The sequence below is a fragment of the Glycine max genome, chromosome 20 (genome assembly GCF_000004515.6).
Source record: "Glycine max cultivar Williams 82 chromosome 20, Glycine_max_v4.0, whole genome shotgun sequence".
Taxonomy (NCBI): Eukaryota; Viridiplantae; Streptophyta; class Magnoliopsida; order Fabales; family Fabaceae; genus Glycine; species Glycine max.
In genome coordinates this window covers 36,433,492-36,459,243 of record NC_038256.2, presented here as the reverse complement: position 1 = coordinate 36,459,243, position 25,752 = coordinate 36,433,492, and the positions used below count along the sequence as shown (strand labels likewise).

Sequence of the window (25,752 nt, the reverse complement as noted above, 5' to 3'; positions counted from 1 at the left end):
CGTCTCTTTGTAGAGGAGGCAAAAAGAAGATAAACTCTAGGTTTGAGTGACTGTTATTTGAGTAAACAAAATGACAATTCTAAAAACTTATACTGCTGGTAGATTGCTGCCAAAACAAGTGAATCATGAGTATGAATTAATGCTTCCTAGTTCGTTGACCTGGACAAAAAAACTTGATCCCAGCCGAAATGTCACACTGTCATAGAATCTTGCAAGAGACTCAACATCAGATTTATTTAAGATTCATTGGAGCATCTTAAATTATGACCAAAAACCATTGAACAATATAGTTGATGTTCATCTTCATCTTAAATATAGGCGCATACCAACGACCCTTCAACGAATGTCCTCTCATATGTAGTATTTAATAATGAAAATGACAACTAACTTTCCTGCTCTAGCAAGCTGAGCCAAGTTCAAAGTTTTCCAAAGATGAGAATCAAAGAACCTTCAATCATTAATTCCTTTACTTGTCTCTCCCTTGTTGCCCTTGCTCATTATATTGCAATCTCAAGGCAAAGAGATTGTACTGCAAAATGAAGAGAATGGAGAAATATCAGCTACCCTTTTCGCCTAAGCCGCCAACAATTAATTCATGGTGGTCCTGACTCCTGATTATACACTTTCTTTTTGACAACCATAGGGTCATGTTAGAATATTTGTTCAAAAAATACTAAATAATAATCTAAAACTCTTTAAACAATTTAATCCTGAAATATGCCATATACTTCATCTAGATAGAGTTATATTTGGAAAGGGTGAAAGCGAAATAAACAATCATTGCTAATCTATTGGAATTTTAGGAGATCCTTATAAAATATTAATAACCACCAAGAACATATTACATTAAATTATTAAGAAGAGTTTTAGAAATACCTGAATCCATCATGATTAATCAAACAAACACAACAGAATCTGAATCTATAGGTGACTTTTTATCTATATACTTTTCTTAGGATCTCTTACGGAATGTTACAAAGATAATGGATATATGGTTAATAGCATAACTAGTGACTTCATGGTTCTTCCTCAATCGAAACCTCTTTAATCCTTAGCTCGATATATTGGTATCATAATCTTCCTATAGTTTATTAACTTAATAAGGTTCTCATTATTACTTAATGAGTCAACACTGATATATGCTCATTCAAGTCTATATCATCATCTTAGTTGTCTAACAAACTCATTTAATTTGATCACATAAAATAAAATCTACTAATAATAAATAATTAATATAATTGTTTTATAATATTAGCGCATATTAGTCATTGGAATAAAAAATTCCAACATAATCTTAACATGTAATTCTGAATAAGGATTCTAATATAGGAGAAGGATAGAAACTATCCTCAAAACCCTTGTGACATCAACAAAGCAACCAAAATACATATAACACATCACAAAATCCATAAACCTAATACATACTATCCACATGTGTCTATATTAGTTCACATAGGGTTGAAAATCCAAAACGTGTTGGAGTTTGGTGTTGGGAAATACCATGTGAAGTCAGTTATAACTATATGACAAGCAATTAATCAGCACTGTTGATGTCAGCTCAGCTTAGCAAATGGAAGTTGCATCCTGCAGCGATTGCAGTCAATAGATTGATCAGGTATTCATGGTGACATTCGCTATCAAAAGCTAATTTTTTCACACACAAATAGGATCTGTAAATTGTTCTAAAGTCTAAACCCACAAATGATTCAACCTTTAAAAGAGCTCATGAAGGGAAACATGTTCTTTTTTTATGCTAGCTATCTGCAGTAGTGCCTACGTATACGAGCATCGGCATTCATGCTCCTTTCAGATGAAATGACCCTTTTGAATTTCCCTGATGTAGACAAGATTCCAACTTTTTATGAAGAGAGTCAGAAGCTGTTGTAGAACGGATTTGATTTTGGATGGTTAGTAGGGTGTCGGATTTGTATTGCTACTGGTTGTGAATGTTCATTTTACAATCCAAAACTTGAGCGTCAAACCGAACTGAACCCACGGATAAATCCGACCCACTCTGAATCCGTGCTGGGACGGACTTTTTAATTTCAAAATAAAAAATAAAAAGATTTTGAACCTGATAAGTTCAAATTAAAGAAAGATTTGGGAGGGTTTTATCTTATTTGATTCATTTTTTTAGTTTTATTCATAAATTAATATTAATTTATTTTCATTTTTATTGTATTATATATATAATACGATAAAAATGAAAATTCTAATTCAATGACCCACCTAAATTTTAATAAGTAACCTAACCCTTCTTAACTATTATCTAAAAACTTCAAATGTTTTTGTCATTTTTCTAAATTTTTATTATTATATTTACATGATTATCAATTTATCATAGATATTTGGTTTGCATTTGCTGCACACAAGGTATTTTCTAACTTGTTGATATGTCTTATTGTTGGATCTCTAGTGGAGGATTTAACAAATGTTTTTTATTTTTAAACTCATGAGATTTAAAAATAATGCTACGTTGATTATTCAAAGTTTTGTTAATATAAATATTCAATTTTTTTAAAAAGAATTAAATTTTCATTGAACTTTCTTTTTTTTTTAAAAAAATATCTTTTAATTTTAAATGGATCAACTCCTTTAATCCAATTAAGATGTGAGTGGAACTAACCAATTTGAAAGCTCTACCTAAAAACATATTTCAAAGAATAAATTACATTCATACTTTTTGTATTTTTAGCAAATTACACTCAATACCCACATTATTTGATCCTATGTAAAAACAAAAGTTCGTTTCTGTGTATAACATTTATGTACCACTTCCTCTAAACGCCGAAACTACTAATGAAAAAACAAATTTTTTTATATGGTATTAGTTATTAGACTAAATTACAATTTTGCTGTCCATTAATTCCTAATCCACAATTTTAATCTCCTCTTATGATAGGTTTGAATAATTTTATTAAATATAGTATTTATATTAATATACTGATATTTTTCAATTATTATATTTATTAAATATAACATATTTATTGGATTCAATAAATGTAATCATAATATGTGTATATTAAAAATATAAATTTTAATTGAATTTATATTTATATATATATATATATATATATTAAAATCATTATTAGATAACAAATATTTTTAATATAAATTAATGCATAGTTATATATAATAAGAAGAAGAAAAAGAATTTATTTCATATTTTATTATTTGACTGAATTGAATTTGGTTTAAAATTATAATTTCTACATTTTTTTTGTGAAAAAAATCAAACATGAAATTATAATTATAAGTTGAATTTCTATTTTAATAAGAGTGATATTAAGGTAGTATTAAATAATTTTATTAATACAAAATTTAAATAAATATAATACATATAATTTATTGAATATATTGCACTAGTATTCCTTGTATTTTTTGCGAATTCAGCTCGACACCTCTTAGTTAACAGTATGGATTTTAATCTTATAACAATAAAGTTAAAAGTAATGTCAAATAATAAAAAAGTAATGATAAAAAATTAATAGAAAAGTATTAAACGCAATTTGCTTGATTATCGCCTCTTGTAATATATGTCAGTATGTCACATTCAGTAATTCATGGCTAATTTGTTACAGAACCCACCTGTGGTGGCATGGGTTCTCTTCTTTGCTTATCTTGCATCATGCTATGGGTCTGCCTTTATATCGCAGTATTCGTGTGTAGTTTTTTCTGGGCTTTAGATAATTTGAAATTATCAAACATGAAACCAATGACATTTCGACACTACTAATAGAAATCACTTAGAACTCAGAAGAAGCATAAAATTAAGTCAAAATAAGCTAGAGATTAACTTCTGAATTAATGTTATTTATCTCCTCTTACTAAGTACCCCACATTTTCCTTAATCTTCGGAGGAGGATTAATTGAAAAGCCGACTTCATACAATACAATGGCCTCTCGTTCAGCGGGGTTCATCATGTGATTAGGGATAATTAATGTCAAAACTCAAAAAGTTCTTTTGCTTAATAATGTTAATGATAACTAATGTTCAGTAAAGACACTTTTTTTCTATAGCTTTTGGGCAGGCCAAATCAAATTTGCCAACTTTACCTCTGTTAGCTAAGACTAGAAGGGCGGTTTGTACAAACTGTCTCAGGCACCGGCAGACAACAACTACTCTTTTTATTCTTTTTCTACATCGTAACTACCCTTCCCTTTTTATTTGACATGCACCTAATAAATAAAGACTAAAAAAAATAAACTAAAGATAACTAGTAAACATGTGTAAAACTTTTTGGTAGGTTTTTCTTTTTTCTTTTTATTTAATGATTCTTTCTTTATAATTTCTAAGACTCTCTCCTGATACTCTCTCTAGCATTTCTCTGGTGTCATGTGTTAAAAAAAAATCCCATCCTAAAAGTTCAAATCACATATTTTCACTTTTATTTTTCAAAAAAAAAATAATGATAACAAATATAGTGGATTATTTTAATTTCATACAAAATACTTTTTCTATTTTGAAAATGTTCAACCCCAAAATGTTGAATTTTTATAATTCTATAATATTTTCTTGACTGTTTATGCAGTAGTTTTAATAACGTACGAATACAGGACCTTTTGAGACAATTATAGACAGTGGAAGGGAATTCTAATTTTGGCTACTAAAAGGGGTTTTAATTCAAGCTAATCCTTTTCGTTATTCATGTTTCATGCACGGGTACATTAGTTAAAAGACAAACTAGCTTCTAGTAGTTAACATTGATAAAGACGTGTCATATGTATCCAATTTGATTAATTTCTTGCGATTCAATCTACGCTGGAATATTCATTTATCATTAATTGGTTTTCATTCCAAGTTCGTGCTGAAACAGACATTAAAGTCCTAAGTGATCAACTTTCTTTCACCAAAGGCACACTCTGCTTTTTCCATTGCTTTTGCCTCTCTCATTCTTTTTTTATTTTCTTTCGGGCGTTTGGTATCTTATCGTTGTCTGCTTTGCATCCCCTATCGAAGGAAGGAAAAATCAAAAGCTGAAGAAGAGCGACACAACGGAAAATTAAGAAAACCAAAGTCCTTAATTCATCCCCTTTATATAAAACTCACAACAAAAGGAAAATACATTGATGGGTGTAAGTGATGCATGCCAGAAGCATTAAGTTCCTAAATTAACCAACCAACAAACTAAGAACAAAACTCCCCATGATACCCATTTGACCAAAACCACACCACAACCAACAAAGCAACCTCGTATGCATCTCTTACATCCCATGATTCTTCTTCCATCATAACATTAACATAAAAATAAATAACCCAAAGAAAAAAAAATCATTGGCAAATACGTAAGAAGAAGTAAAATACAAAATTTAAGGACCTAAACTTTAAAGGTAATTCGGACCGCTACCCTCAATTCCCCGCGATGCAATGATAACACTCTCCCAATTTCTTCTTCACAATATTGTGATGAGGTAGAAACTCGGGAGAGTGCAATTGCAAAGCCTTTGTGCTGTGTTGTTTCCTTCATTCACCATCAGCTTTTACGCATATTTACGGAAATACCCTTCCACCACACTACACCACCGTCGTCTACGACGGAACGAGCATCCTTCACCACCTTAGCTTGAACTCTCAAAGACACCCTCCTAGAGGCCATGTTTGTGGGGTGATGAAAAAAAAAGTTATAAATGATAATGGATGAGTGACAAGGCTAAGAAAGGCTCAAGAAAATGGAAATGGGAAAGCTATAGCTAAGCTAAGGCTCAAAAAAAGACTTGGAATAGAGAGTGAGAGGGTGTGAGCATAGGGACAAGGGGTGACATGATGGGTCGTATATAAAGGCGAGATTTTAGCTTTTGGTTCTGTATTATTATTATTATTATTCTCGTTTATAATATGCATGTGAAGAAAAAAAAAAAAAAAGCGGAGTTGAAATTCTTGGTCTAATATAGTTAAGGGCATGTTTGTGGGGAATGCCAAAATGTCCACTAACTCGGTTTCCAAAGCTCTTGGAATTTTCATATTCATTTTTCGTGGGTTAAAGAGGAAGAGGGAAGGGAGAAAATTGTAGGGGTTTGATGGGGTTTGTTTGTCTGCGTATGTGAACGTGGCTTGCTTAGAAAATTGGTGTTTGGTAGTGAATGTGGTTAACTATTTTCTCACTTAGCTCAACACACAAGCTTTTATGAGAAACTTTTTGGATTTATTACCTTATTATTGAGAAGGGTAGTGTGTAGTAGTGGGGCATTACCCTAGATTGGAGTGAATGGATATGGGGGCGGATGATTGGCCCAAGGTGCAGCTAACCCCACCAATTTGTGCGTCCAATTTGACGCGGATGATTAAGTAATCAACACCACCAACGAAGGGATAAAAAAAAATGCCCAAAGCAACATGGTCGTAAACGTAATTGGGTAACAACTTTCATATTAGTGGTAGAAGTTTAAATGTCATATACTTTCTCATTCGTATTTAAAATCTCTGCTTCTAATAACAATACATGTTAAGGTTTGAATCTTTATGCCCAAAGCGAATTAGAGCTTAACTTATACTATATCAACCAAACTTAATATTGTTGAGTAGCTCAAGTGTCAAAATTACCCACACAGGGGATCACTTTATTAATTAAGAAGTTACTTCTTGAAGTTATATAATAGACCCCAAAGATTGATTTTCTTTATTTCCGCGTAATTAGTTTCTCTACCTCTTCATTTTTTTCATAACGCTGAGTGTGTTTGCTTGAACAGTTGAGCAAGCACTCGCAATTCACATGACGAATGTGTAAACAACTTTTGTCCAGGAATTTACTGAATAATTTTTCCAAGTCCAGTCAACGTGCAATATACGTGTGGACTCCACGCACAAGGAACGTCAACATTTCGAACTAGGCTATCACAATTGCATGCGCATTGAAATTTAGTTGTTGTTGCAGTAAATGGGAAGACAAGGAGAAAAAGAGACTTACAAATTCTACCCTCATGCAATCTTTCTTTGCTTTTGTAACAGCCCTAGCTTTGTCATAGTCAAAGATTATATCCCTACTCATAATTAACCGTTCATGTGGATCGATCTGATCACGTTTATACTAGTACTAGTTAATTTTACGTTAGAAATATCGTTTTATCGCAATTGAGCGTTCGTACATTCATTAATTTCTATCAGCAAAATAAAAATTAATCATCTCAGAACTAACGCGTGCAGTAATTTATGAACACATTTATCCAATTATTGTGCAATGATCGATTATCATAAGATTCCAAAAGGTCGAACGGTGTTTGTCTTGTAGCTAGGTAGGAAGAAAAGGGTGTGCGAGTGGGATGGGTAACATGAAATTTAAAAGTAAGAGAAATCAGAAATACGCCAGACAGACATATTTTGAGAAAATGAAGTTGGGGCACTAGGCCTTGGATTATAAGAAAAATATAATGGGCACCAAAGTCGTTGTCTACCACATTGCTGGTATGATAAAGACTAAAAATCTGAGACACTTGGGAACATACTTTTGAACATGATAGAGAAAGAACGCACCTGTACTAACAAAATGTGCTGCTCAATCACTTTACTATAGATTTGGCCATCAGAATAGAAAAAAGCAAGACCTTAAAAAAGCACACCAACAAGTCAGCGGTATAGATTCCTTCTTCTTTTTGCTGTTGTTCAATTTTGCTTTACTTTGTTGGTTGAAAATGAAAACCCTGTGTCTTCTAGAATTATACAATAATGCTATCTAGTCTTACACAAAAGTAGCATACAAATCAAATTAATTTGTTTTGGTTAGACAGAGGTTTAATTCACCACTCAATAGGTTTTAATCTCGCATGTCACTCGTACAATTTAATCAGTTGAATTATTTCTTCACGTGGTACCTCTTATTTGCAGTAAAATTGCCGTTTTCACGCTGGTAAGGAGGTATTTTACAGAGTGCAGCGGCTACATAAACAAAATTATTTATTTATTTAGTCTTTGTACTAGTACAATTTTTACCTTTTTGTCTTTATATTTAAAAATTATTTATTTAGTTCTTACAATACATACAATTTTTGGACGATATAAAACTAGAACAGATTAACTCATTAACAAGTGTATATGTGAAGACTAAGATAAATAATTTTTAAATATAAGAATTAAAATGTGAAAATTATATAAATATAAAAACTAAGTAAGTAATTAAATCTAAATAAAATCTACTACATCATACACTAGCTAAGTGAAGAAGGTGTGCAAAAGCTTTTAACTTTCTCAAAACGATCCAAGCACGTGGATCTATTGAGCTTTCGATATGCAATGCGTATTTTGTGGCAAAGGCTGTCAGATTGGGGTCTAATCCCGTAAGGATAGTACAGAACTTATTTGCCAATTCAATTTTACAATCAATTTAGATAGGTCTTGTACTGGTATAGTGGTCATGTATCTAATAAAAGAAAAGTAATTTTGTATTCTTTTTTACTCATAAAAAAAAGCTACTCCTTTAATATAATTCTGAAAAATATTAAATGAATAAATAAATATGATTAACATTTTATTATGAAGTCTAGTTAAATTAATGAGACGATGTGTGTGAGTAATGAATTATTATAAATATTTTTTTAATTTCAATGAATAAAAAAATTGTTACTAAAATTCTTCGAAAATGCATCCTATAGTTGTGGTAATCTGTTGAGTTTAATACTTGCATGTAAACTTTAAAAATACTTACATTGTGTCTTAGTAGTCTTGTTATGATTCTCCGTCCAAAGCAAAAAGGTCCTCTTCTAGTTCAACATTATCGTGAGAAATAGAACGACGCAGCACCTTCCGATCTTTATCGAACGGATGTTACACGTGAATGTGTCTTTCATTGGGATAAGAAGGCCATTTCATTTCATCAAAGTTGACTCCAACTAGATAGATAAACAAAACAACAATAGAATGGGACCCAGGAGACACATGGGCTGTGTCCCACTTAGTAGTCTATGTGGCAGGGTGATTGTGTCAATTTTGACTTCAGCATTACATCATTAAAATGTCATTTAGAGAATAACCAATTCCACCATAAACTTAATTAAATCATCAAATATCTAAGAGTTTAATCACATGACATTATAAAATAATTTTAAAACATTCTTCAATCTTATTATTAATATAATTTTTGAAGTAGTTTTCATAAAAATTAATAAATTTATTATACTCCACAAATTTAAATTATGGTCTAAATTTTTTTTAGAGAGTTTATAATCCTAAAAAAATACTTAGATTCTTACTCTTTTTTATACTTATATTTTATAATTAGTTTGATTATTGGTGCATTTTATGATCTTTTTAAATTCAATATTTATAATAATTCCTATTTTTTTTTCACTAAACAAATATGAAATATATAATTAGTTAATAAACTGAAAATAATTAAATTGTTTGAAAAATATTTAGCTGAAAATTTTATATGAAATAAATTAATACGATGAAACAGGTATTCTTATAAAATGTTAGTATTAAATTGTTTTTGGTATAGATAAAATGTTACTAAATAACTCGCAATTGAAGTTTAGCAATTATATACGTTTAAATTTTATTTTATATGTTCGTAGTAATATTTAGACATACTTTCTTTAACTATGGGATTGAGCGCGTGTGTTTAATTTATTGTATTTATTTGAATATTTGAATGTATTAAGCATATTTTTAAGACAACTTTTATTTTTAAAATTTGATATTTAACTAAATCTTAATTGTATTTTTAGCATTTTTTTTCTTAAAATATAAAATAAGATTATGTTAGTATAACATCGTTTTGATCTTTAACTATTCTTTTTAGTTTTTCAAAGTCATTATTTATTTTTTATTTTAAATTAATTATTTAATTTAAGAAATTAATATAGTATTTTTAGAGTTTAACTATCTACAATTTTTCAAAGGCTAATTCTGATAGATAAATTTAAGCATCTAAGAACGTTAATTTAATTAACTTCAAAGATTTAAATTTCATTTTTTTAGTTTATTCATTGAAAATTTATTATTCTATCAAATAAAATAATTTATTTCTTGTTAAAATATTAAAATTTAATTCAAATAAATTTAAAATATATTATTAACATGGCATTTAAAATTCAAATCAAATAATATTACTCAAACGTTAATTTCAGTGTTACTCACAAAACAATAGAATTTATAAATAAATAAATATTTAATGATAATACATTAGTATTTAATTTATTTAAGATTACCTTATGTAATAAAATGTTTTATAATTTACTAAAATTTAACATAATTTTAATTTCTATTTATTTGAAAAATAAAAAATAACTTCACAAAAACTTAATTATAAGTGTTTGTGTGTGTGAGAGAGAGAGAATTAAAAATTAATAAATAAATAAATGAAATAATAAGAAAATAAATAAAAAAATAACATGTACAATAAAATAATTTTTATATTATATTTAGATAAATAGATTTTAAAAAATGTGCATGAAGGAAAGTATACTAAATTCTATCCACTCTATCTGATCATTGGAAATTCGGTGGAAAGAACAAAATGATCAAAACAACAAACTAGGAGAGCCAATCCTTTGGTCCAAATCAGCTTTGGATTTGATCAAATTGTGTGTGTTTTATTATCCCCTTAATTAAAAAGGTGCAGCAATGACTTTGATACTAGACCACCTCTTACACTACAAGACTCTCCAGTTTTGCTGTCTCACCTTTACGTTTTAATTCCTCTGGCTGGGCTTGACTTTTAATCACCAATTTAGATTTATCCGAATGAAAATTGTAGACATGCATTATACTCCAGTTGCAACAAATTTGTGGTTAATAATTGAATATGCTCGAACGGTATGATCATCTTCTTTCTTTTCTGTGCATATATGATTTACTAGTATTATATAGGAGTTTTTTTTTAACATATAATCAGTGGTATGCCGAGCAAGGTTAAGATGGATGGTTGCCCAAGTTTTCATATCTAGAGGGACACCAAATTTTTTATTTAATTTATATAAATATTAAAATTTAAATTTCTATAAAATATGATAATTTTTATGATCTTGAAGGTGAAATTAATTTTATTTAAAGAATTAAAAGTCGTTAAAAAACTGTTAACAACTGAATCAACTTTACGATATCATGGTCTTTAAAATTGTTAATGCATGTACAATTTATATAATAATATTAATTTTTCATATTATCGTATCTACTAATTTTTTTATTAAAATTGGAAATATTAAATTCTATGTGCGATCACAGGTTAGATTAAAAAGTTTTGTTTTAATTTCTATCAAAAAAATTTATAAAGAATCTTAGTTATGAAAAAATTATTAATGAGTTTTGTAAAAAAAATTACAAGAATAATAATATTTAAAGGATTATAAGAGCATATTTTTTGGTTCACCTAGGGCATGCACCAAATATCTCAGGATCTCAGTTCTGCATATGCTAACAGTAAAAAGAAAAATGAATTACTAACCAAGAAGAAAACCAAAAAACTTATTAAAAGTTGAATATTAATTATATCATTTCATAAAATATCACATATTAATGGTTTAACATTGAATAAATTTCTATTGATACAACTTTTGTTTAACAAAAAGAAGAAGAAATGATTAGTATAAATATTATAAGTTGACGCTAATAATATGATATACTAGTAAACAATTATATTAATAAATATTATCAAAACAGAATATTTGCATGGTACAGGATATTATTATTGTATAGTTACTTCGTTTATACTAATAATTATATATTTTCCGTTACATAAAAGTTATGACAATAGAAACAATTAGCCTTAACGTTAAATTTATTTGCTCATCAATAAATAATTTTTTTAATATATTAATTAAAAAATAGTAAATGATGTTCACCTACAAAATAAAAAAAGAAGGGAGATAAATTAAAATGATTGGATAGTGGATGGCGGGTAAGAAAAGGAAAAAGGAAAAAGGAAAATGGTTGCACAAAGGACGTGCGTTGTGTGTCCGAAGAAGGGAGTACAAAGAGCGGCGCGTGAGGCCTCGAGAGTGTATCTGAGGCAACAGTGGTGGGTCCCATTTATGTTTTCTACCCAACGCAACGCATTGGATCCAGCATGCACAAAGCAAAACGATGCTGTCCTCCATCTTCGCTTTTTACCTTTCCTAATTAATGGTGGTGAATTCTGCTTTTGCCCCTTCCTTTTTTCACTGTGCTCTCTCTTCGTTTTTATCCTCCTTTTTTCTGGATGGACCCTGTGTTAATAATCATGTGTCCATGCATTAATTCATGTTAATCCAGAACTCAAACCTCTGCTTTTGAGTTTTGTTATTTGAGCTTGGTGTTTCCAGACACATTACACAATCCTAAGTAAGCCATTGGGTCGTTTTAAATAATTGCCAGGGTTATTACTTTCGATCGCCTTCTGGGTTTTCTATTGGTTTGAACAAAATTTTATGTTTAATCACCATCTAATTTAGCAAGTTAGGTCAAATATACTCTTGTTTGGTAAACTATGAAGAAAACTTTATTTTTTCTAAAGCAATTTGAAGTTTGAAGATATATAATCAGGGCATGTTTTGAATTTTATTTAATAAATAACATTTTCTTATATTTAAAAGTATTTAAAAATAGGTACTGATATCATAAAAAATTATACATTTTATTTCACTAAATAAATAATATAATTTTAATAAATTTGAAAATATTTATCATATTTTTTATTTAATTAAATTTTATGTTACGGTCTATTATTCAATTTATATTTCTAAAAATATTACATAATATAAATATTTATATATAAAATAGACAAAATAAACAAAAATATAAAGACAAATTTGACTCTTATGATCCTAGTCACGTCAAAATGATTTAAAAGAAATGATATTGTATTTTTTTTAAATCAATTCACACTTCCCTCAAATTTTATCTAAGTTTAGATAAATTTCCATATATATATATATTAAAAAATATTAGTTATATTTATGATTTAATTTATTGGTTATATTTGATCCCACCAAAAAAGTTCTTTTATTCCGTCATTATCATCTATCATTAAAAAATATTGTTTCATATTAAAGTTACATGTTAGAAAATTTAATTAAAAGAGTGTCATTTTTTTAATTACATGTCACATTTTCATTTGAATAAAATAAGAGACATAAAATAAATAACAATTTCAATTTATTTATAAAACAATACATAATAATATAAAAAATTACAAAAGTATAATCTTTTAAAAATTTGGATCCTTTTTAGCCGTGAATCCAATGTCATCACACCTCTTACCAACCTACATATAATTTGATTTAATCACTATCCAATGTATTTAACAAGATAGCTAATTGGATCCATAAAATATTTAAGTGATAACATAAAGCTAAAATAAATTTTGATATATATATATATATATATATATATATATATATATATATAATTATATTTATCTATTCCTTACTATCTTACTCTTTATAAGATACAAGTGATGTATATTAGTAAATGTTTGTGGGATTTATCAATATACATTCACTTATTTCTTAGTATGTTAGCAAACTAGTATAAATTACTATTTGTTAATAAACTGGTGTGTGTTGTTATCCCTCCCTAATTAATTTTAGATGTAATTTCATCATCGTGATAAGTACATATGACCAATAATATAATTTCTGGGGAGTAATTTAATTTTTCTATTTACCCAACAATAATCATAATAATAGGATGAGGAGGAAATGGCGAATGTTTACAACAGTCTTTTAAATTAGGTGATTGCTTGGTGCGTACCTTAAATATTAGGAGGGTATTGTTAATTTTTTATCCTAAATTATTAAAAAATAATTATTGATACATTAAAATCACATCATGTATAAATGAGTTAAAATTTAATTTTAATAGTACTACCAGTAGTATTTTAAATTCAATATTTTATTAAACATGAAAAAATATGCAAATGTAAATGGAATGGACAACAAAAGTAACTGTAGGTCATTTTTATGTAACAAGTAAAAAAGAACAAAATCTTAAAGTTAAACAACTCTGGTATACAATCAGTTTCATATTATTCATAAATTAAAGTAAATATTATTATAAGTGGGTGTGTTTATAATTTATTGTTTTACTCAATAAGGATATTGATATACTTTAAAATGTGTATGCAACTATGCATGGTAAAATTTGTCGTAATATTAATTATGAAGGAAAAATATAAACTTCCTAAACTTTGAGCTTTTCAAAGTATTATCAATTTATCACAAACTTTATACTCTTTACTTAATTTTTAACTATTATTGTAATAAATATTTAAATTAATCAACAGAGTTGAATCTAACCGACTATATTTATTCTTACAATGCCGTGAACAAAATATGATTTTCCACTAAAACAAGTATCCGAGTTTAATATTTAACAGTACTTCAAATAAAATTATTTCTAGAGACAGATACGTGTGAAAGGGGAAAAAATGGTTATATTCCAACCGATTATTAATAATTTTAGTCTTCCATTTATACATAATCTTTTTCTTTTTTTTTTCTTAACTATTAGATCAATCTTATATCTCGAACTCGCTTATTTATCTACAAATACAAACAAAAAAATGGTTAAACATCTTAGGCACCAATTACCAATAACGGATTGAATGTTTGATGAGACAATCATAACCAACTTGTTAACATGTGACCTTTTATGTAATTATGTGATCATTAAATATTTTTTCAATTTAATCATCCATAGTCATATATGGTTGCATGATTCATATTTACTTCTCTCACATGATACAACCCCCACCCCCAACACACCGTAAACTCTGGTAGTTCGATTGCCCAGTTAATCATTCAACCTAGATCTTTGGTTTGTGAAGGATTTGTCTGATTGTTGATTTGTTTTAATTATAATTAAGTTGTTGGCTTTGGAATTGAAGTAGAACTGGAGTCAACAAGCTGTCATTACTCGGTCGAGTGTAACATTCTTATATATGATCTTCAAACCCTATAGAGCTCAGCTTGTGAAATAATATGCCTTCTATTTCCAGCACCAAAGTTACATTGATTGTTGTTTCATTAATGATTAGTTATAATGTCAATATTTCGGCTGGGCACAGGCTGCTATTGGACTTGAAGATCAAATACTTACTTGTATTGCTTAATGCTTAATTCGCACACGTGTGTCCACTGGAACTTTTGGCCCTCTTTAATGTATTGGAATAATGGTTGTAGTCTATCGCCACACTTTGATAAGAATATATAGGCAGAGCCATGTGCACCTGACTACCCCTCTGGAGTCTAGACTAATTTGGTTGCTTTAGGGCTTTTGATTTTGCAAGATTGCCTTATGCTTAATTTTCAATATTAACTTCAATACCTCGGTCAATTAACATGAAATTGAGGAAATGTCCTCCTTAGACACTGTATCTATAGGTATATTTGGTTACATGAAATTGAGGAAATGTCTTCCTTAGACAATGTATCTGTAGGTGTATGTGGTTGGGTTTTGGTGTATGTTTTGTGCTCTCTTTAGTTAGTCGAAGATTTCCTGCAGGTTTGTGATGCAGATTGGTGGTTGTAGTCTGCAGATTTGTAGTTGTGACAGATCCATTATGTTAAAAATAATTTTATTGTTTCAAATTTTGGTTCATTAAATATTAAATTAAACGTTGGTAAAATTTTAAGTTATTAATTAAAAAAAAGAGAATTTTTTGTTAATGTTAAAATTATATTTAGATTTTATGCAAGTTGATTTATACGTCAATTCTATAAGTGTCTCGAATTATACAAGACTAGCTGGGTTCTGCCTTTTGGTGTATGAGAATTTGGTGGTTTAATTTCTTAGGTGGCCAATAAGGCTGTTTGCATAGGGAAATTCCAACTCCAAAGTTAATAGGAAATTCCACAAAGTATAAACAAAGGAGAAAAATAGCATACTGGCTTGGATACTTAATTATGCTATTTATAAAGGTTGCTTTTATTATACCAGAGCCTAAAAAGCTAGTGGCACTCTATTATTGAAATAAAATTGACATCTTGTTTTATTTAATCTTCCTTTCAAGTTTTCTAGTTTATACTTGATCATATAGTATTTTTTTTTTTTCTAAACTGAAAAATACAAAATGGTTATGGATAAAATCAAAGGTGATGATCTAGGTGAGCATCATCTACCTAAAATTTCAAAATCAAATTCAATAGATAAATGTTATTTTAAAATAATATTCTTTTATGAAATCAAATGATGTTATTGATGTCAGATATATACAAATATGAATATGTCAAAAAAAATTCCAAGCTTGTTTTTCACGATTCTCCTTCAAATCCTTTGCATCACACCCATCCTCGCCTTCTTTTATCTTTCCTGAATATTGAGAAATAACTCCAAAACACATTATGTTGGATGAAGAAAATTTGCTTCAAAGATATCAATCAAGATGTTGGTAACTAGGAAGTTCCTTAAATATTCAAAAACAGTTATACAAACCTAAAGAAAATCGTTTGTGCAATTCTTATTACACTATTAGAACTGCAGAAAATAATATCCCTTTAGAGCCTGAGAGGGGTGATGAATTCCATCTCTTATGAAGAGAATTTTTAGCCAATTAGGCTAGAACCCATAAAAATCTTCATATAGGATATGTTTTAGTGATTCTCTAAACTTTGAATTCAGCTCTTCAAATCTTATGTGTCTAAGCAATATAAGACTCAACAAATTTCAAGAATTTCTACCAGGAAGTAGAAACTAACACTACTACATTGATAGCTTTTAGCATCGTTTAGTTAACTTACATTGTTTAAAATGTTACCAATTAACAGACAATATTGCAACATTTATAAACTAAATGTTACAAAAATGAGATATCATATATTTTTTTAAAATTTTTAAATATTTGAAAACTTAAAGACCATGTTCGGTTGGTGAGGAAAGAAAAATGAAAATGAAAAAAAAAATTCAAAATTTCAAGATGAATCTCATACTTTCATATATTTGTTTAATTTAAATACTTCTTCTCAATTTCATTTATTTTTCTTTTTTTTCCTACCAAACACTACATGAACGCTACAAAAATGTTTTAAGTATTTTTCCGTTACATAGTGCCTACGTCTATTGCACCATTTTATTTCTCTACACAAATCTCTCACTCTAACTTTTGCCCCCATTCTCATTCTTCGTATAGTTCCTTGTGTTCTTCTCGCTATCCTTTCCCTTTCACGGTTCACTTGGAACCTTCTTCATCTAAGGATTCGTCTTGTTTTCTTAAATTTTTTTTTCATTCACTTTGATGTTCGTTTCCGTTTTCGCATGAATCTGTGAAAGGATTTTTGTGAGCTTCAATTGAAATCTAATTCGTGTTATTTATTGCAGTAAGAATGAGAAGAACAAATTCATCAACGTTGTCGCTAGCTATCTCAGGCGAATCACTGAGACGAAGCTTCGTATTAGCTCTATCCTTTTGAATGTGTTGCAATGGCAAACCACATCGTGTGATCAATCGCAAAGTTCTGGTAACTTAGGTTTTGTTTTTGAATTCATTTAGCGTGTTTTCTAGTTCATTTTGAATACATAGATTTTGAATTCCAGTTTGTGTTCTATGCTTTGTGAACACGTGTTCATCCCTGATTCTCATTTTTTTATTGGATTTGCAACCAGTTTGTGGTGTGATCCTTATTCTCCCTAATCAATACTTGATTTCTTATTGTTTGTGAGCAGTCCGTTTTTTCCTTTCTTTTCCCCATAATTTGCTTAGGCTCTCTCTCCCCCTCTCTGATTTCGTTCAATCTCTGGAATTTGATGTATAATCTAGTAACAAAGAATATCTGATTCTTTTTTTATTTTATTTGATGTGTGATAGTTGTTGATGTGGTGTTGCGGTAGAATTGGCATGGAGCCGGTTACAATTCTTGTCCTTCGTGGCCAATGTGGTATTGCTACTTGTCGTCATTCTCTTTTTCTTAGTTAAAGCTGCCAGCCTTCTCAATTGGTATTTCACTTCCTCAAAATCATGTTGCATTTGTTAGATTACTGTCTCTGCTACATTCATATGCTTGATTTCCGATATTAAACTGTTCATGATTGAATGAAAAATAAATTCATTTTGGGGAAAAGTACTTTGATTAACACATTGCTTACAATCTGAATACATGTTCCATTTCCTACAATTAATCTCTCTAACTATCAGATAGTTTTATTGATTGCATAACTTCTCTGCCTGGCAATTCAGATAGTTTCATTGATTGAATCGTTGTTTCGTTTTAAATCCCTTCTTGAATTTTTATAGTCTGCTTTACAAATGTCCTTCTTGGTTCACTAACGCAAATCATAAACCACAGGCTACATATAGCATAAATGTGTCCACTAATCTTAATTTCCATATGCAAATAGTTATCAGTAATCACTAGTCAGAGTAATTAGTACCTTACAGGTTGTGGCTATTGTAAGGCCTATTTACTGCACAACTTTCTTCTACCTTGAGGTGATTCATCATGGTGGCTTGTGAAGTTAACCGTTAACAAGTTCTTAGTAAGTAGTAACCCAATATTTTCAAAGTTGGAACTAGGAACTACAATTATTTCCACTGGACTGGGCCAATCCCAAGTCAACTTAAGATATGCTCTTGAATTTTATGTGTTAAAAACCAACAGTAATAGTCAGTGGGGATGTTAAATGATTAGAACTATACATGAACTCTCCAGCCATTCATTGTTTATCTATATGCATTCCATGCAGGTGAAATTTTATCATGTGTTGGTTTGGGATTGCCAATTCCAAGTCTGTCTTTTTTATTTGCTAATGGAAAGCAATGCCAAACTTGTTACATGCTTTTGTGCCAGGGTGGTTCTATGCTTGTGCGATTATGAGTAGTTACTACGTCTAGTTCTACTCAATGAAAAGAGTTTAGTTATAGTCATGTACCAGAAACTGGGAAATACAATTCTGTCTATGATAAGCCTCAGGTCAAACCCCTAGTAGCTTCAAAAGTAGGGTGCTATCAGTTATAAAAGCAGTCTGCATGCATTGGGAAAAAAAGAAAAAAGAAGTGATCAATTTAGCATTAGAGAGATGTTTTGCTTGATAGTATATTAGTATATAGGATATTAGACTGTGGTAAAATGTGCATAAGGGGATGTGGATCTTTGTTCAGTTTTTTATTATTATTGTAAGTTTTACTTGTTATCGTTAATGAAAACTACCTGATGGATGTAACTTAATTGATAACAAAGTTTTTGCAAGAAAACCTAGGTTGGATACCCACATAATACATTCCTAAGGGGTGAGAAATTTTAAGTGTGATTAATCTCATAACCCGACCAAAAGACCAAAACTTGTTGGATACTTTGGAGTTCCACCAAGAAACCAAAGATTTTAATTACAGTGACTAAAAAAACTATTTAAAACAATTGTTCTTAATAGGACAGTCTAAAAGATCCAAACAGTCTAATAAAAGATTAGTCATAACTCATAAAGACAAACGTAATAAGGCCAGTTGAATCAAATAAAGAATATAAAAAATGTGGCGAAAATTAATCTAATATTAACCAAACTTCAAATAAGAAAAATTCAACAAAACTTTATTATCAGAAAGTGATAATACCAGATTTGTTGGTTGAAGAGAAAGATCTAAACTTTAAAAGTTTAGAGCAATTAACATTAGTGTATGGAACATAAAATCATAAATGGTCAACTGTGTAAAATACTATGAATTTTCTTCAACATATATATGGTTGTTACTGCATAGCAAACAATTTTCGAAGTTATTGCCGACCATTTTAGTTGCAGGATTTTTCGGCCAATTAAAGGATGAAAGAATAATTATTTCGCCGAAGAAAAAAAATCTTCCATCCAATCAAGATGTAGCCTGCAAAACTCCAATCACTAACAACTATCTTTGGTTTTTTCATGTTCTGAAAAGGTGGTATTCTCTGTAGTTATAATAATGTGATCAGATCTAGACAAGTGAGTTTTTTCATGTTAGTATAATTTGTTTTCTAAGATTTTGTACCAAACTTGTTTCCATCTCAAAACTTGCAAAATGGGAGATACTTTCTTTTATGGTTCTTATTACAAAATTGTTAAATCTTTCAAAATTAGATTAAAAATAAATTACTCCTGGCTATATTTTGTTAACAAAGTTAAAATTCACGACATCAACACAGTCCAAATTTGATAAATAATTCATAGCGTATTTTTTTCTCCTAGAAGAAAAATGGTAAATTAAAATGTAAAATCTCACAACATAATACAATACAGCTAGCATGCAGAAACATATGTTTAGTGAAAGGCAAAAAAGAGAGATACCATTACCATGAAGAGATGAGAAGGAGGTTTGATATAGAAAGGCAGCAGAAAGGAAGGGAAGGGGGAGAAAGAGAGGAAAAACAGTGGTATGGGAGGTGTAGGGAAGAAATAGCATATTTTGCTTATGGATATTCCTTCCCAATCCCCCCATACCCATGCCTTCCCCCAATTTTGTCTCCCTTTTCCTCTCTCTTTTTCTCTGGCTCTGGAGAATGCTTCTTTTCCTCTTCAATGTTCATGTCTCAATTCACACGGAAGGAAGCCTTTTGATTTGAAGTTTAATGGGGTAGTTGGTGGTATAAGATGTAATTATAATACAAGAAAGGGTGGATAAAGGTAAAGGAGCCTCTCAATATGCTACTTATTGAATAATAGTGCAAAAGTGGAATCAAAATGGTGAGTATGATGAGATTCGTGACATAGGATGTGGACAAAAGTTGTTGGCAGAGGAAATGGAATCATATCCGATCATGGACCCTCACTGTCTCCCCTACCTACTCTATTATTACCTACCACGGCCCACTTCCTTTTATCACTTCTAAATTTTATACTATTCCCATTTCCCAATAGGGTGGTAAATGTACAGTCCTCACTTGGTCAATGGTAACGGTAAACAGGGAGTGTAAGAGCATCTTCAATGAAACAATCCTCTTTGGATGCTACTAATGAGATCCACTTGTAGATATTTTTTTTAATACAAGTATATCTAAGTACTAAATTTTTAGAATAGAACAATTCTTTTGGATGGGTTACACCAAAAAGTTTACATTATTATACTTATTTATTAATTTATAATTATGTTATTTAAAAATTAATTTTTTGGACGATTATTATGTAAAATATTTTTTTCCACAATAAAAAATAAAAATAAAAACATAATTAAGTATATTTTATTTAAAATGATAAAAATAACTAAACTCATATAAATAACACAATATAGAAGACACTAATAACATAATAAAAATTACATAACTAAAAAGTATTTTAATAATAAAAAAGTTTGTTTTTATTTTTTAAAGTCTAAAGCACCAATGCTTCAAAAAGCAACTAGTGCTTCCTTGGCACAATTCCATATGCGCTTGCAGGGGTGTTAAAAATCAAAACAAACTGTTTGTAAACCGTTGAATTGATTAAAAAAATTGTTTAAATCAAAATTCACAAAATAAAAATTCTTATATTTTTTGTGATTTGATTCGATTTTTTATCATGTTATAAAAATTAAATAAATCGTATGTTATAATTATATTAATTTTTATTATGATAATTAATAATAAATATTAAATAATTTATTATTATTTTTTATTTTATATTGAAGATGTATATTTTATTTTCATATATTAAAAAGAATGTAATATCAAATAAATCATAAATTATTATAAAAAAAAGTTGATAATACCATTTTATAATAATGTTAAATGAAAATGACAATAATTTAATTAAAATATGTTAAACAAAATTTAATATAAAAAAATAAAATTCATTTTATAATAATATAACATAAAAATTATGTAAATTTAGTTGATATATTTTAAATTAGAATAATAAAAAAATTATTAAATCGAATTGAATCAAACCACGAAAATTTGATTAAAATTTAATATTATATTTAAATCAAATTAAATTAAATTATATCTTTATTTTATATTTAATTTAGATGACCTTTTATCTAAAAATCAAATTAAATTGTACCACCAACGTCATCCCGTCGTGGAGCTTGCAATAGGAGGGTGCTTGACGGGTGCATAGCTTCATCGGGGGAGTTGCTTTGGATGCTCTAAGAATCTAAGAACATCCACGTTACATCAACTCACAAATACTTACTTCTAATGGGACCCACGTATATACATTTATCATTTATATTTTTTTCCAATACAAGCAATTCCATGCAATGTTTTATTTTTTCCAATACAAGCAATTCCATGCAATAAATCTCTACAATAGAACAATTCTCTTTTGTTCTTCCAATGGATCCACCAAAAAAAACTTTTATCGTTATATTTTATTAATAATTTTTTTATTAATTTATAATTATATTATTAATAAATTAATTAAACCTTTTAAATTAAGAAAAAATGTAGCGCATTATCATGATAAATATTTTGCAGATGTTAAAAATTTTCAAATTTAAAAATCAAATATAACATATATTCATAATTAAATTATATTTTATTTAAAATGATGAAAGTAACTAACTTCACACAAATAGCATAACATAAAAGATAATAATTAAAATAATAAAATTATATAATTAAAATAATAACTAATTTTATTAATTAAGTCACAGAGAATTTTGATTTAGATCATTGGAATGAAAATAATTCAAATTTGAAATTGTGAATTTCTGAGAATAGATGAGATAAGTTTTACAAATTTTGGTTGTGTAAAAAAACTCACGTTACACTCTATTTATATTGCAAATTTCTAACGGGTAGAACAGTATGCTTTAATTTTAAAATGCATAAAAATAATATTGTAATGATCATTTTTAGTTTTTTCAATTAAATTTGTTATGGATATTATTGGATAGCAATGTTGTTTCTGGAAACAATTGTTGCCTTCCTAGCAATTATCCGTACACACGTACATTGGGAGTTGTTACACAGACGCGTTGCTTCCTCAACCCCGCTGATAATGATGCTCAAAGTGGTCTGAGATAAAAAGTTATCTGAATTGACTTAAATTTAGTTTAATTTATATATGGCTGGATTGAGTTGGATACAAGTTATCTGATTTAGGTTGGGTTGAATTGGCATTGTGATTAGATAAGAGATTAGTTTGTTTAAAGTTAGAAAAAGTATTTTTTAAAAGAAGTATATAGGATTTATTTCCAAAAAATAAAAATTTGCTTCTTTAAAAAAACCAATTTAGATCATTATATTATAAAAGTAAAAACTACTTATTATATTAAAAATGTTCTTTTAATAATTTACTTGCTATTTTTTTTGTTAAATAATCCAACCAAATTAACTCGGCTTTAATTGAGTTAGTTCAGGATGGGTAGTAAGGTTGTCCAAAAACAAAATGAAGTATTTAATTATAATTAGGTATTTCATTTTTCTGATGTCTTTTTAAAAGGGATAAAAACAATCTTTTAACTTTAGTGACGTCTAATATCCTTTTGTTAAGGACCTCTTAATATTTCAAATAACCAAAACTCGAGAGTGAAAACTTATGAATGACTTGAACAATAGCACAATTATTAGGACCCGGTTTACTCCTCCACCCGATCGTACCATCTTCTTTTTTATATTTTGTTTCACGTTGTTAATTATTTAACGGCTTTGGAATTTTTTTATTTGAAAGCTTAATTTCATTTTTTACATATTTTTAATTTTTGACAAATTTTACTCTCTAAATTAATTTGGCATGTTTTACCTTTAATTTTTAAAAAACTTGTAAATTTTATCCCATCATTTATCTATTCATAAGCACAAAACATAAGGATAAAACTTATAAAAAATAAAAAGTTAGGAACAAAATTCACAGAAAAAAAAATCGATGCAAAATTTTCCAAAGAAAATCAAAATTTAGGGTAAAAACATAATTATGTTATGAGTAAAATGATAAACTTTACAAGATTCTTAAAAATAGAGAATAAAATGCATTAAATTAATTTATTGGAGATAAAATTTACTAATTTTTTTTAAAAATGGAGAAAAAATGAAATTAAACCTTATTTTATAAAATAACATTTTTTTACTAATTTTAGAAAATAATTAATTATTAATCAAAAACTATTTCAATTTCACGCAATGGAATTGACTCTAAGCAGACATGGCAAAACAATTAATCTCGAGCACTTCAAACCAACCACCCATCCGCTTCCAAATTAATGATTTTTTTAAATAGTTGAAATTATATTTAATAAAAGAGTAAAATATGTTTTGGTTACCTGAAAGATTGAAAAAATATTAATATTATCCTCATAAAATTTGTTGCACTAATTTAGCCACTCAAAAAATAAAATATATTTTTGTTAGTTGATAACTCCGTTAGATTATTTCTTATCATGATTAATAAATTTAATTATTTTCTTTTTTTATATTTTTAGGCATATACTCAAAAATACTAGAACTCATTATTATTTTATCTTTTATCTTAATTTCATCAAAAATGACAAAAAATATAATATTTAGAGTTTTTAATTGTCAGAAATTTTTAATTCATTTTAAAAAAATTAACGTTCACAAATTATTTAATTTATTTATAATTAAATTATATTTATAAGTTATTAGTCACATTAGGTTATCATCTGATTGAGTTATTATTGAAAATCAATAAAAATATATTTTATTTTTAAAAAATCAAATTAATACAATTTTTTTATAAGAACAAAAATAATACTTTTTAAATTTTACCGTACCACACATATATTTTACCCTTAATAAAATTATCATTCAATAAAGACTGCTGTAGAAATCTGAAGTGTAATACGAATTTCAACTCAAAGCGTGTATTTTCCAGAATTTTCAGTTGAAGTAAAAGTGGAATGAAAGGAAAGACAAAATTTTCACGTCTTTAGCGTACTGTAAATTGTGTCCTAAATATTAATTTTGGAATTAACCGTCAAATTGGTTTTCAAATAATTACTTTCTCTCTTAACTCGTCCTTAAAGTAATAAAATGTTACATATAATCTGTCAAGTATTAAAATATATAGTAAAACAAAAATATCTATCAATGCAGCCTCAAGTTGATGTGTGATAATACTTTCAGAAGTCAATTTCTTCAACAAGATAAAAACTTTCAGAAATCCGTTTTAAAAAATTCAATACTTGGAGTACTACTTAACATGATTTATACTTATATAATTTTTTAGGAACATTTAGGAGAAAAAGTAGTACTTTAAGGATAAAATTAATGATTCGTTCGTCAATTGTCATTCCAAATTTCATTTTCTCCATTTTCGTAAATATTTTTAAATTACAATGCTAAAAAATTATAAAAGAAAAAACAAAGAACAAAAACCATTATTCATTATCTTTCTTTTATTTTCTTTAGACTTAATTATACTCTTAGTTTTGCATTTACTCTATAGAAACTAAATATTAACAATTAAAATTTTAAAAAACCGAAAATATACATTGAATAAAGTATAATTTTGTTTTTTTATTACAATTAGTTCTAATACTGAAATGCCGTTTTTATTTATTAATTTTTAGAAAAAACACATTGAATGGAAAATATATTTTATTCAATTAATACATGAAAATAAATTTAAGTTCAAATATATAAAGACTCATTAAATATGATTATGAGCATTAAGATTATGACCCTAATACAAGTTTCTTTCCTTGTACATCGTCATTGGTGTATATTTGACTATTTTGTGCCGGAGGTGAGGATTCTGGAGCGAAATATCAAAGCCTCTTTCGAAAATAATTATGGCCTCCTTATTCTAGAGTCTGAGATAAATTTTCACATCTAAATAATTCCACCCATAAATTTATATTAAAGCGTATGTATATATTTATGCTTGCATTTTTTATCTTTAATTTTTTTTAAATTTTATTTTTAACAAACTAATTTTACGTATTTTACCCTTAACTTTTAAGAAATTTATAAATTTTATCTTCTACCAATTTAGTTCTAACATAA

At 28.1% G+C, this 25,752-nt stretch overlaps 1 long non-coding RNA gene and 1 other non-coding gene across 2 annotated transcripts; both read right to left on the bottom strand.

Annotated features, from left to right (window-relative positions):
* Nucleotides 1–16,821: 16,821 nt before the first annotated feature.
* Nucleotides 16,822–20,880, bottom strand: LOC121174288 (uncharacterized). The gene is made up of 2 exons (XR_005890278.1): nucleotides 20,162–20,880; nucleotides 16,822–18,865 (listed from the first exon to the last, which is right to left on the bottom strand). It is a non-coding gene; the product is annotated as an uncharacterized lncRNA (long non-coding RNA).
* On the bottom strand, nucleotides 20,241–20,309 carry MIR482B (microRNA MIR482b). The gene has a single exon (NR_048707.1). It is a non-coding gene; the product is annotated as a microRNA MIR482b (primary transcript).
* Nucleotides 20,881–25,752: the final 4,872 nt, after the last annotated feature.